The sequence below is a fragment of the Hippopotamus amphibius genome, chromosome 11 (genome assembly GCF_030028045.1).
Source record: "Hippopotamus amphibius kiboko isolate mHipAmp2 chromosome 11, mHipAmp2.hap2, whole genome shotgun sequence".
Classification (NCBI taxonomy): domain Eukaryota; kingdom Metazoa; phylum Chordata; class Mammalia; order Artiodactyla; family Hippopotamidae; genus Hippopotamus; species Hippopotamus amphibius.
The window spans coordinates 35168931-35182769 of record NC_080196.1 but is presented as its reverse complement, the minus strand read 5'-3'; the positions used below and the strand labels follow the sequence as shown (position 1 = coordinate 35182769).

Here is a 13839-nt window from a genome sequence, read left to right as displayed (position 1 = left end):
ACCTAAAAATTAATAATTTCTTAATATTAAATATCCAGTCAGTGTCCCAATTTCCCCAATTATCTCATAAATGCCTTTTTATAGTTGGTTTATTTAGATCAGGATCCAAGCAAGATGTGCATTTGCACCCCGTTGATATGTCTTTTGACTCTTTCAAAATTTATTACATAGTGCCCTCCCCCGCCCTCATTCTTTACCATGCCATTTTATTTACTGGGAAACATATGGGTCCTGGGTCCCAAGAATTTCCTGATCACATCCCTGTGGTGTCTTTTAATAGGCTTCTCTATTCCCTGTATTTCATTTCAACTGAGATTTAGTTTTAGTGTCTAATCAACTTCAGTTTCTATTATATTTTTGTAAGACTATTTCAAATCAATTGTATTATTTTTATAACCAGACAAAACAATAAAGCTTAAAAAATTTTTTGAAAGGAACTCAAAGAAACACCAGTGTTTCTAATTCATCCATTTTAGCAATTCATTAAAACTCATGTCCAAAAGTTTTTTTGCAAGGCAGGCTAAGCTAATGCTTTTTCACAGGAAAAGATGCTCAGTGACTATTGATGGACTGATTTATTTTCCAGACACACTCCTTTTACAGCTTAAATCCATCTCCCCTTCTGCCTCAGTGCTGAAGTCTACCGCCCTCTGAGCAACGGCACACCCTCCACTGGAAGCTTACGTCACCCTATAATCGCAATTGTCTTCAATTTTCCTTTCTTTCTTTTTAAAAATAAGCACATAATTGAAAATTTGGAAATGAGAGAAAATGAAAGAAGGAACCACTCAAAATTCCACCCCTCTAACACAGTCACTGTTACCTATATACTCCACACCATCTGTATTAGGGATACAAATTTTGTACCTAACTGTAATCAGTGAATACTGGTTTTAATATTGCTTTAGTTAACATTAAATGCACTAAAATATTTGTAGTTTCTGTAAGGGTATAAAAAATAGCAATAATAAATACAGGTGTGTCCACAGCCCAGCTTGAGGAGGAGAACTTTATTAATCCCCTAGATAGCCTCTATGGGCTGCTCCCTTGTCCTAGCCTCACCTCCCATCTCTACCCTAAATCTTCGTCTATGCTCACTTGGTCTTATAGGTCTTGCCACATGCATGTGGATGTCTAAACACTGTATCATTGGTTTTGCAGTGCATCTGAACCTTATGTAATTGGAATCATACTGCAGCTATTCTGCAACTTGCTTTTTTATTTAATGTTATATTCCTGAGATCCTTCTGTGTTGTCATAGCAGCTATGGTTCATTCATTTTAACGGCACAGCTAATATAGCTACATTCCACACTAAGACTATGCCACAGTTTATACTGCAATGTCTGCACATAAAATTATACTGTAAATATCTTGTCACAATGCTATGTATCTTCAAAATAATTATTCATTACAGTAGGGTATTATGCTGAGAGAAAAACTATTTAATTTTATAGCTACCCAACTGTTGGACATTAATTGTGTGTGTGTGTGTGTGTTTGCTTTGTAAATAATGCATCAGGGAAGCATCATTGTCTAAAAAGAATCTTAAATATTTTGTATTATTTCCTTCATGGAGGGATGTGGGAAGATGGTCCACAGAAGTGGTACTACTGGGTCAAATGTATGAATGAATAATATGGTTCTCTAAACCACTGTAAAATTGCTTTATAATATAACAACATCAGAATTGTGGATTATCATTAAAAACAGGGTTTTTTGCTAATATGTTAAAATAGTACTTTAATGCTGTTTTAATCTACAGACCTCTTATTACAATATTGAACATTTTCCATATATGTGTTTAGTGTTATATTTAGTTACTCAAGTGCTCTACCAAGGTTTTAGTACCTTTCTTTTCAATTTGTTGAGCATTTCATATAATAAAGATTAATTCTGTCATGTTACTGCAAATTTTTTCCCAGGCTATTTTTTCCCCATTGGTTTTTTACATGAAGAAATCTTTGATTATCCTGTAGCTTGATGGACTATTCTTTTCCTTTTTTGAGTGTTTTTCTTTTGTTTCTAAGCAATATTCAATTCTATTGATTTCCTATGCATCTACATTTTGCCCTTAATTGTTTAATCCATCTGTAATTCATTTTGATGAAGTCAAATGATTTTTTCCAAATTGCTAACTAGCCATCAAAATTATTTATTGAATAATTTTCCTTTCCCCATTGATTTGAGATGACTTTATGATTTATTAAATTATTTCTGCGAGAGTCTATTTCTGAACTATTCTAGTTCACTTATCATCTTCTTCCTCTTCTGCCAGGACCACAGTGTTTTAATTACAAAGGCTTCATAATGCATTTTAATGTCTGGGAGGGCTATATATTTTAATATCCAATAGATCTAACTCCCTTCCCCCAAAACCATTTTCATAATTCCCCTTGAGGTTCTCATCTACTTATTTTTTCAAATAGACTTAGAATAATCTGGTGAAATTTTTAAAAATCCTGCTGGACTTAGAGAGGCATGGCATTAGACTCATGAACTAATTCTAGAAGCATCCAAATCCTTAACTTTAATCTCACCATTTAGAAATAAGGTTTTTAGTTAATCTCTTTAACTCTTCTTGGTTTACAACTATGCAATCTGTAGTTAATGATTATTTTATTCTTTTCTTTACAGTATTTATTCTCTAAAGTTACTATTTTTATAACTTTCTGCATTGGCTTTTTGCTTTGATCTCAGTCATATCCAATGACACCTTTACGGGGCTCCAATAAAGTATAATACCAGTGGACTGTATGAACTCAATTTTCCTTATCAGATTAAGGAATGGTCATTTTATGTATTCCTTTTTAAGTCGTCTGTAGAAATTAGAAGTTGAATTGATTGAATGCACTTTTCAAATTAATGAGATTGTTATATATTTTTACTTAAATCATTTATGTGACTCAAATGAAAATATATGTGTATGAAGCCATTCCTACATTCCAGGAATACAACCCACTTGGGTATGGCGGAACGTTCACATACTCTAGTGCTGAAATCTACTCACTAGAATTTTATCTATTAATTTTACATTCCTAAGCGAGACTGGTATCGAGCCTCCCTTTGGGGACTTGCCAGATTTGTTATCAGGGTCATGTTTGCTTGAAAGTAGGATCTGGAAGTTTATAAATCCTGGAACATTTTATATAACACAGGAATCATCGGTTCTTTGAAAGTTTAAAAAAAATTTTCAAAGGCCTTTTTATGTTTTAAAATATTCCACCTGGCACGGGTGTGTGTACGTGCACACGTGGGCACACGTGCACCTATGTGCATGTGCACATTACCACGTTTGTATATGTTTAAAATGACACTGTAAGATACTGATCTCTAATGAACTAGGGAGTAGTTTTATTGTAATTTACTGCCTTTTCTTCCCTCCCTGAAAAGGGAGTAAACGTCCAAGATGATGAAGTACAAAGAAATAAGCCACTTTCCCAGGCTTTGGTTCCAAAAGCCTCCTTTTTAGAGGCCGATCAAGGAAGCTATAGAAAGTGTTCAGGGAATATTGAATGCTAAACCATCCAAATTTCGCTGAGGCTGATCAAGTTTGTCAACCACAACTTTACCACTGACATATGGAACTAAGAAACCTAAGATCTGAAAAGACAAGGAGATCATCAGTCTACCCCAGGTCACCTCTAGTTCTGTGGTAAAGGTCTTCCAACTGTCTAGTCCACAGAACCAACTGCTCCAGCTATAGAACACTACACCTCTTCCACAGCAATAAAAGCTTGTAACTCGAAGGCTTTCTCTACAAGGTTCCTGGACGAAAGACCCTGCAAGCACTTCCAGGGGATCACAAATAAAAGACTCATCTTTGCTATGGGCTGAATGTTTGTCCTCACCCCCCAAATTCATATGTTAAAGCCCTAGCCCCCGATCTGATGGTATTAGGAGGTGGGGCCTTTGGGAGTCAATTAGGTTAAAATGAGTCACAAGGGTGGAGCCCCCATGATGGGCTTAGTGTCATTATAAGAAGAAGAAGAGCCACCAGAGCTTCTCTCTCCACGAAGAAGAGGTCATGTGAGCACACAAGATGGCGGCCACCTACAAGCCAAGAGAAGAGGTCTCAGGATAAAACTTACCTTGCCAGCCACCTTGATCTTGGACTTCCTAGCCTCCAGAACCGTGAGAAATAAATTTCTATCACTTAAGCCACCCAGTCTATGGTATTTTGTTACAGCAGCCCACGCTGACTAAGACAAGAGGGCTGTGGTAACGTCTGTCCAAGAAAACACTGAGCTGTAGCTATGCAGATTGCATAGCCTGATGTAGTATGAGATACACCTTAGGAGAAACAAGTGGTATGGAGTCTGAACCAATTAAGATTGAGTGTCCACTAGAACATGCAAGGACGGTGCCGGATGAGCATATGTGACAATATAAATAGGACCTAAACAGTGATACTATGCCCAGGAATGCGGCTGGGAACAGGGCAGTAACTGCAGATGTGAGTGTGCACAGAACGGGCTGCTTTTTCTTGAGGAAGAAAAGCAAAGTTCCTGTCCGCATTCACAGAGGACCCACGAAACATTAGATGTCAATGAAATGTTAGGATCTGGTGACTTTCTGTCAATCAAGGTGATGAGTGTTAAGGATAGTCTGGCAGGAACCTCAAAACCCTCTTTGGTGCTAGGATTCCATGATTCCATTCAGGATTTCACACAGGCACAGCAAGCAGTCTTTTCCTCCCCTCAACAAGGGCAGAGACATTGCTTTCACACCAGTCATGGCCTCACACCAGAAGCTTAATCCCTGGCTGGAAGGCAAAACATGTTTGTGGCAAAGCCAAACAGGCATATGAAGCGAAGCAGAATAAGAAACATTTTACTGCTGTTTTGGATGCCAGGGGTGGTTGGGTGTATATTTGGGAATTTTTTAACGACTTCAAAAGGCATCTTAAAAAGTCATACTCTTTTGGCAGCTCCAAGATGCAACTGCTGCCACAAGTACTAGCATTTCCTAGTAACTGACTGATGGACACACTCCTTTTCTCAAAAGTACCCTCTCCCTTCTGCGGCTTCTCAGACCAAACTAAGTTTTCTCCGTGTGTATGTGTCCATGAGCGTGTGCCCATACACACACAGAGACACAGCACACAACTGAAAGCCAAACGAAACTGCACAAATTTACCATTTTTAGGGTTAAAGGGTGGAAAAGGAAAAAATTATTGACATGCTTTTTCATTTGAACTATTGAGGTATTGCAAAATTTTCTTCCTACTGGTGGAAAATTAAACTAACAATTCTAAGTCGAGGGTAAATAGTTCCTTCTTTTATAAAATGAACTGGGTTTATCAAGACTTGCGTTTAAGTGAATTTCTCCTGTCCCTTTAAATTAAATAAAGACATGACTTCAGCAAATTCCTAGGCATCATGAGAAGCTTCAAAAAAACTATGATTATCCCCCCTACAGGTGCACATTAACTCCACATCTCCCCAATACCTGTTATGCACAGATGCAGGAAAGCATCCACCCTTAATGTTGTTTTCACAGGTGATGTCAGAAAAATAGGAAAAGTGTAATAAATTATTCCTAAAGCTGAATGTTTTCAATGTAAAGATTTTATTTCTTAGATGATCTCCTGTCTACTATTTTAGCAACAAGATGGTCCTTTCTTTTATGAAATTGCAGCAATAGATGTTAGATATTTAAAAACATCCTTCCTTGGAAAAATAAAAAATTGATAGCCCTAAGCCAATCCCCTCAACTTTTTTCTAGGAGTTTCTTGGTCCAGACGATCTACATCTGAGAACCACTTGTCTACAGCACCCTCTGAACCAAGGAATTTCGAGTCAGCTGTCCAGTTATCACTAGTTCTCATCTACTTGTCACAATGGTGACCAGACGGCCTTGGGGGCAATAAGCAACCTACAGAAAATTTAAGAATAGTTTTAATCAATATTCAGGGGAGAGGGGGATGAAAAATTTTATGGTTTATAAATTTACGCCTGTAAGTTCCTGGTCGCTCTAGAACTTTATCCTCCGTCCACAGGCCCCTCGCTGCACCCCATCCAACCCTCATCTTCAAAGTTATCGCCTCCCAGTTTTGAAATCAGCTTCAGGGTGCTGTGCCAACCTGTGTTCTTCCCACCACTAATCTGGGAAACCCCAAATCAAGACACTTCATCCTCCTGGGATTCTGAGAGGTCAGCCTTATGGTACCCAAGGCTTTCAAGAATGATTCACAACGTTTTGTCAGTTAAAATTCCACTGAAATAAAAGCCCAGGACTAGCTTTTCAATACTGTAGCATCTCACCCAATTCAGGTGATCAGAAAACCCATCTACCCAGAAAGGCCCAACTGCGTGGCTGGTTTGGCAAGCCAAAGCTGAGGAGAGTCACTGGCCCCTCCACAGCCTCCACAATGAGAACAATGGCGAGAAAATCTGCTGGGAGAGGTCATGACAGACCTTCAAAACTATTTACAAGGTTTCTTCAAGCAAGAATACATTAATATGTTACCATGAAGTTAAAATTCCCTATTTTCCAGGGACTGTACTTACCTTTAACTTAACTGTGTGCTACTTAAATTTTTCTTTATTTAGGTTTCCCCCAAAATGAATTTGAAAAAATCTAGTAAAAAAAAAAATCCATAAACACTAAATATTTTAATACCTTCATTTGCCTTGTCTCTGAGCTAATCAGGGACATATATTTGTTGTGAAGAGTTAATTTCCTAGATTAAACATGCACACATATATATAATTATGACAATATTTTGAGTTATATGAAGCTAATAAAGGTAACATTTATTGGGCCAGCCACTGGGCCACTGGGCACTTTACTTGGATTACCTCAGTTAATCCTTACGACAAACCTATAAAGTAGGTGCTACTCTTATTCCCATTTTATAGATGAGGTTATAAATGAGGAACTTCACTACTATAATTTAATCTTCACTAACCTAGAATTTGAGTTCGGTGTTTACTCTGGCTATCAAAAGGTTGAATAAGAATATTAGAAATAAAACAGCATTGTAGAAGGTACAGTTAACCTCCTGGAAGGTCCTATGTTCTAAGACATACTGAAAAGCAGATGCTAACTGCAAGCCTTCCAACAGGAACTGTTTGGGAAGATTCTGCCTGAAACTCTGCTATGTTCAAACGCTTTAAAATTCAGACTTTCACTAGCTAAAAGCGAGTTCTCTCACTGTTACCCCAACTATTAGTCCGAATTAGTAAGGTCTCTATAGATGATACAGTACAGTGGATGTCCGCTGTCACACTCCCTGTGACCATTTCCCTCCTCCCCCAACTGTACCCAGAGCTCTGCTTCCCCCACCCTGGTGCTTTGGGGAAAGCTACACTCCCCAGTGCAGGGACAGGCCAATCAGGAAAATCTTCCATCCCTGACAATCAACAGAAGGTGTTCACCTGGCCAATGTGATTGGCTAAGGAATGAGCATGTGACTCAGTTCAGGCCAATGAAATGCCAGGGTTAGTTTTCTGGGGCGGGGCTTCTGGGAAAGACACTTTCTCACTCTTTAAAGAGTTGCTGGAAGGGATGCTTCTTTCTTTCTGGGTGGAGGGATGTGCAACAATAAGCCCAGAAACTTCTGTGGCCATTCTGCCTCCAGGAGAGAGGAATCAGCCTGAGGATGGACTGATTATCATGGAAGAGCAGCAGTGGGAAGGGAAGAAACTGGACCCCTGATCACAAGTTGAGCTGCTGTCTCACATGCACCCTGTCGTCCGTCCCATCCCGGCATTTTGCTGGTACAAGCCACTTAATTAATTCCCTGTGCTGTGGGACTCCCTTTGAGTTCAGTTTTATGATATTCACAACCCCAAGGAATCCAAATTGATAAATGGGAAATAAGCACTCATCCACAGCTTTTTCCTAGTACTTGCTCAGATTTTGCTTTACCCTGTTTCAAGTGGTTTTGTGTTGTTTTTCTTAAGAAAGTATAACGGGCTTTCAAGAAATACTTTCACGAATTAATGAGTGGCCTTGGGCAAGTCACTTGATCTCCCTGGGTCTTTTCAACTCTAAAGAAGGATGAAGTTTGACTAGAGGGTTTGTGATGCTCCTTCCAGCCCTCAGAGACAACAGTTTTATGTAGCTGACCCAATAACGCAGTTTCACTTAAACAAACAAAAAACCCTCCTTTGGTTCTAAAGCAGAAACATCCCTTTTAATACATTCCAAGCAATCTGAATCTCTTGGTCGGTCGGATATTTTCCACTTGCCCCTCAATATCCACCCTCGGCCTGTCTCCACTCAGCTCTGTACGCCTAGATGTTCTGATATTTGGACAGCTTCAACATGCTCCCTGCCTCCTGGCTTCTGGCTGAGTATGCCTGATGGGAGGCACCATCAGGAGACAGGAGAACTGATCGGGAGTTCAGTGAGGATGTCCATTATCTTGGCGCTTTCTCAGCCATGTTGCTGTAGGCTGACTGCCTCCTACCAGAGACAGCCTTTCTGTACAGCTTCTCTTTCTAGTTCTGATAACCAATTCCCTCCCTCTTCCTTTCAGACCCAGGTATGGGAATAGCCCCCTGACAGTGCTAACCCTGGGATGCTTCAACGTCCTGCGCTGATTTCTCTTAACCCTGCTGATGTCACGATAGCAGTTCCTTCAGCAGAGACTCTTGGACTACTCCATTTGAGTGAACCATCTGTTTCCTACCAGAACCCCAAGACACAGTGGCTTAAAAATTAAATCAAAATCAGGCACAATAAAAAAGAAACAGAAGCAATCAACTGTGAATCTCACAGAAGAAACATGAAAAGTATGGTGCACACACCAGAAGAATCAAGTTAGACACCACCACCCTCCTTCCCCACCGTCACTGAGAATTTGTGGAAAATAGTCATCTCTTGCTAGACCAGGGTTTAAAACTCAAGAAAAAAAAATCTGTTTATACACCAACTTACTGACCCTCCAGACAGCTTCTGTGTGAGATCTGGCAGAGGAATCATAGCTACGTGCCCATTTTCTAGAGGAACAAACTGAGCCTGGAAAGAGAACACAGGGCCAGAGCTGACAAAAACACTAGAAATGCCCCAGGGCCAGCTCAGCGGGTCCTTGGTCCAAGACTCTGCCTCTGACAGGCGCTGTGGGGTTTCTCAGAGTGGCCTTCTATGCTACAATTCTCCAGAGATGCCTAATTCCTACTTCTAAAAGCTACCATCCGTGAACGTCTTTTGGATCCTTCACTGTGTGCAACAACTCTGCAAAGTCAAGAAAGACGAGACAGGATGCCATTAGCCCCATGCCAGGTGATGCTGAATTCCAGTACATGAAACCACAAGCACTGACCATTTCCCAGACACCTATGAGTGTCCAGGCCCAATGCAGCCGACCTCCCCTCTGTGGGGCATTTTCCACACCACAGGGATCAAAGAAACGATTTTATGACGCCCTTCATCATAAGACATTCAAACACCCAGAATGTCAGAGAAGCTACCTGTTTCACAATTAAGAGGCTTAATCTCTCAGGGTTGTCCTCCTTCCGTGTCTTCCTCCTTTAGCATCCTCCAGAGCCGGGGTCTGTGGGGGTAACCCAGAAAGCACATTCAGGATATCTGGCTTCAACACGGGGACAGATCACATCAATCACAGAGAGATTAGAGAAACGGCTAAGGACAGAGCCCTGAAGAGTCCGGCAGTAGATGGACCTGCCCAGGAGGAGGGTCCTGCAAGGTCCCTGAGGGTGGATTTAAGAGAGAAAGACACTCAATTCCAGTCTTCTGGTCACTCAGACCCCAAACCAGGAGTCATTATGACTCCCCTCTTTCCCTTACACCCTATGTCCAGTCTATCAGCAAAGGATGTCAGCTTTATCTGCAAAATATATCCAGACTCTCACCACTTCTCACCATCTCCACTGCTACCACTTTGGTCCAAGCAGCTTCTCTCATTAGAATATTACAACTTCCTAGCTGATCGCCCTACTTCCACCCTTGCCTGTCTATAATCCATGTATCATGCACGCTGAACTCTGTTGAGGGTCAAATTGTGTCTCCCCGCAATTCCTATGTTGAAGTCCTAACCCTAACCTCAGAATCTGACCTTATTTGGAAACAGGGTCGAAGCTGATGTTATGAACTGTTAAGATGAGGTCATACATCATACACTGAGTAGGGTGGGTCCCTGATCCAATACGACTGGTGTCTTTGTAAAAAGGGGAAATTTGGACACAGACACCTACACAGGGAGAGCATCATGTGAAGACTGGAGTCACGCTGCCCCCACAAGAAACTACCAGAAGCTAGGAGAGAGCCCTGGAAGAGATCCTTTCCTAGCACCTTCGAAGGGAACATGGCCCTGCAGATAACTTGATCTTGGACTTTTGGCCTCCAGAACTGTAAGATGATAAATTCCTATTGTTTAAGCCACGCAGTTTGTGGTACTTTGTTATGGCAGCCCTAGCAGACCAATACACCGTGCTCCCCATAGCAGCCTAAAAATCACTCTTCTGCTCAAAACATTCCTATAGTGTCTCATCTCTCTCAAAGTTAACGACAAAGTCCTTGAAATGCCCTACAAGGCTCACATGACCTGCCCCAGCCTCTTCTCTGACCTCTTCTACTCTGCTCTCCTTCAATTTCCTCCAGCCACAATGGCTTCCTCAGACACCCCAGGCTCCTACCTCAGGGGCCTTTGCACGTGCTCTTTCCTCTGCCTGGAACACTGTTCTGCTAGGCATCCTTCACTTCCTCCAGGTTTCTGCGATAATGTCACCTTCTCAGTGAGACCCTCCTGACAACCCCAGCACCCTTTCCATCCTCCTTCCCTGTTGTATTTTTTTTTTGGTAGCGCTCACCTCCTCCCCTGGCATTTGTTTATATTTTTATTCCTCTTCCCTCACACTAGACTGGAAGCTCCCTGGAAGCAGGGACATGGTATTATGGTATGCCCCAGAGCCCAGCACACAGTAGGTGCTCAAGGAATAGTGGCTGAGAGATTTATTTGCAGAATGAAAGAAACCAAGAGAAAAGAGAGTTGCAAGAAGGAGGAAGCTGTCCACAGTGTCAAAAGTAGCAAAGGGTCCAGAAAGATAAGGACTGAAGTGTCCGCTGGGTGTGGTTATATGGAGGCCACAGGTGACCTGAGAGGGGGCAGTTTGTGTGGAAGCAGGAGCTCCTCGCAGCAAACCCAAGTCCCTCCCCTGCACCAGTCACACCTCCCACAGGCAGAAGTCAGCCTGAGCGGGCTGCCTCAGCAAAGGAGCAAAACCCGAGGGCAGGGGCTTTCCAGACATCTCGTGAGGGGAGAAAAGGGAAGGAGAAAAAGAGGGGGTGAAGGTTTGAGGAAAGACTACAGCAGAATGACTGGAGCGGGTGAGGTCCCAGGAGCTGCAGGGGCACCTGGGGGCACGCAGAAGGTACCCTCTGGCCAGGAAGAGGAGGAGGGGCGTGTCCTTCTCTGAGAGGAAGGAAACCAAGCTGGGATGAGCCCAGATGGAGATCACTGTGCGAGGGGAGACAGAGAACCTGAGTGGGCTCACTGCTGAGTGAGGGGACTTGTCAGTGAATCAGTGAAGGCAGGTGGTCTCCTGAGTGATGAAGGGCAGACCGGAAGGGGGCTGGATGGAGTGGGCACTGTGGGGAACATCCTGCAAGGTCAGCTCTGAAACCCAGCGCCTCCTCAGATTCTGTGCCCCAGGTGCCTCCCTTGCCTCTCCCAGGGCTGACCCTGAGAGGAGACAGAGCCGGCCACCGGCCAGCGTCACTGAGGGCCCAGCTGAAACGAGAGGCTGCGGGCTCAGACGCACAAAATCCACATGGCTGTGGGTTTCTGGGACAGGCCCTCGGCAGCCTGGATGTAGGAGACGGGTCTTTCTCCAACTGAAGAATTCCAGGACCCCAAACAGCTCCATCCCTTTTTGTCTGGGCTGCATCACTCTCCCAGGCCCCCAGATTCAACCCTTTGAGCCCCTCTGAGTCCTCACCCTCCACTCCCCTAATTCCTCCCAGTCAGTCACAAATCCTGCCTACTACACATGTGCTGGGTGCAAACCAAGTTAAAACCCTCACACACCTGTCCCGTGAGACATTCTGAGCGTCTATGTACAGCTGATGACGCTGAGGTTCAAGAGATGAAGTCACCTGCTCAAGGTCACGCAGGAAGCAAGTGGCGGAGCTGGGGTTTGAAATCTTCCATCTCTCTTTCCTCCTGTCCATATTCATTCCACCACCCTAATCCAGGGCCTCAACATTTCATTCCTAAAATTCGACATGATAAACCTCTTCAAACTCACCTCCCAGCTACCCCCCATTAGAGGGCACACATCCACATGAACCTTCTCGTGGCACTGTTTTGTTTTCCTGTTCCAATAAAACTTTATTTGCAAAAATGGGCACCAGGCCATAGTTGGCCCACAAGTCATAGTTTTCCAACCACTGATTTATAGTCTTCATGGAATTATGAAAAATTCTGTCCATTATTTGTTCACATATTTTCCCCTCTCCCCTTCCTCGCCCACTGGGACTTCAATTACACATATGTTAGACCACTTAATATTGTCCCACAAGTTGTTGATGTTATGTTTTTGTTTTAAATATCTCTGTGCTTCTTTTTGGATGGTTTCTATTGCTGTATCTTCAAGTTGGTGTCTAATCTGCTCTCATCTCATCCAGTATGTTTTTTATTTTGAATGTTGTATATTTCAACTCTAAAAATTCCATTGGAATCTTTTTTTACACCTTCTACTTCTCTCCTCTTTTACAATCTTGTTTTTCTCTCCTTGTTGAATATGTGGAGTGTATTTATATTTATATATTTATAGCTCACAGCACTGTTTTTACCTATCCCTGTCCTATGCAATTGGAAGGGATCTTTTTTCAATCTTATTTCCCACATTCATGCTCTTTTCCCCTCCTCCAGGATGCTCCTCCCCATTCCATGCTCCCCTCAAGGCCCCAGTGCCGATACATCCCTCCCCCCGACCCCCAATCCCCACAGCTCCACCCCTCTGAGCGCCCTGCTCCCACCTCAGCTTGCTAAGTAATCCTCGCTCTTCTGAGTTCACTGTATTTAGCGTCTCTTGGCATGTGTTCCATTTGCCAAGTTTCCACATAGAGGGCACACCCCTCGAAGGTAATGAATACATGTGTTGAATATTTAGAATTGCCCACTGCTCAACACAGAGTCTACAATGGTAAATGTTACTTGATATACAGAACAATTCTGATGAAACACCGATGATACACTTCTAGAAGTTTTTCAGAAAATACAAAAGAACTGGGATGGGTAATGGGAAGGGACATAGGGCCTCCCTGAAGTTTTGGAAGCAAAACTATTCTTCCTTTGCAGGAGCACCCAGAGTCGGACACCCTATAACAGCCACCCTAATAAGAGGCAGGGTGGCTGGATGTAGCTCTCCCCTCCTTCCTGCTCCTCCATACTCAAGGTCTCGGGATCCCTCCTTAGCTACATGCTTTCACACACAGAGATATCCTATTTTCCTCCCTCTTCAAGGGAAGAGCTTAAAATGAGCAATCCAAACCCAGCTTAGTGGAGTTCATGGTGACCAGCAGAATGGTAGAAGGAGGAAAAGGGATACTCCGTTTCTGGGAAATTGGGAGTTGGCCCTAACCTACTTTGACTGTCAGCCAGGGACCATACCATTCTGGTACTCTTGGGGCCACAGGAGGAGGACGGTTGAGAATGGTGCAAGTCAGCAAGGCACTCAAGGGTCATCAAATCACACCCTATGCAGACAGAATGGGCAGCACCTGGACAACAAGGGTCTGGGAGGAATCTATGGAGGGGAAGGTGATGCCTGGCCACCAAGATGCCCAATAAGAAATCAAGATCTCCCCAAACCAGTGGGACCAAAGGCACAGTGTGCTCCTAGTGACGCAGTGGGAATACCAGGAG

The 13839-nt window shown here is 42.9% G+C and overlaps 1 protein-coding gene across 28 annotated transcripts in view; it reads right to left on the bottom strand.

Moving 5' to 3' along the window:
* Positions 1–13839, bottom strand: part of TRERF1 (transcriptional regulating factor 1) — a 195752-nt gene that overhangs the window by 106648 nt on the left and 75265 nt on the right. For 14 of the 28 annotated variants that reach the window (XM_057698385.1, XM_057698379.1, XM_057698386.1 and 11 more), the window contains one exon: positions 9422–9504. The exons of the other annotated variants lie outside the window; for them this stretch is intronic. The gene's annotated coding sequence lies outside the window, so the exon portion shown is untranslated. The remainder of the gene's footprint in view (positions 1–9421; positions 9505–13839) is intronic. 28 annotated transcript variants of the gene reach the window in all.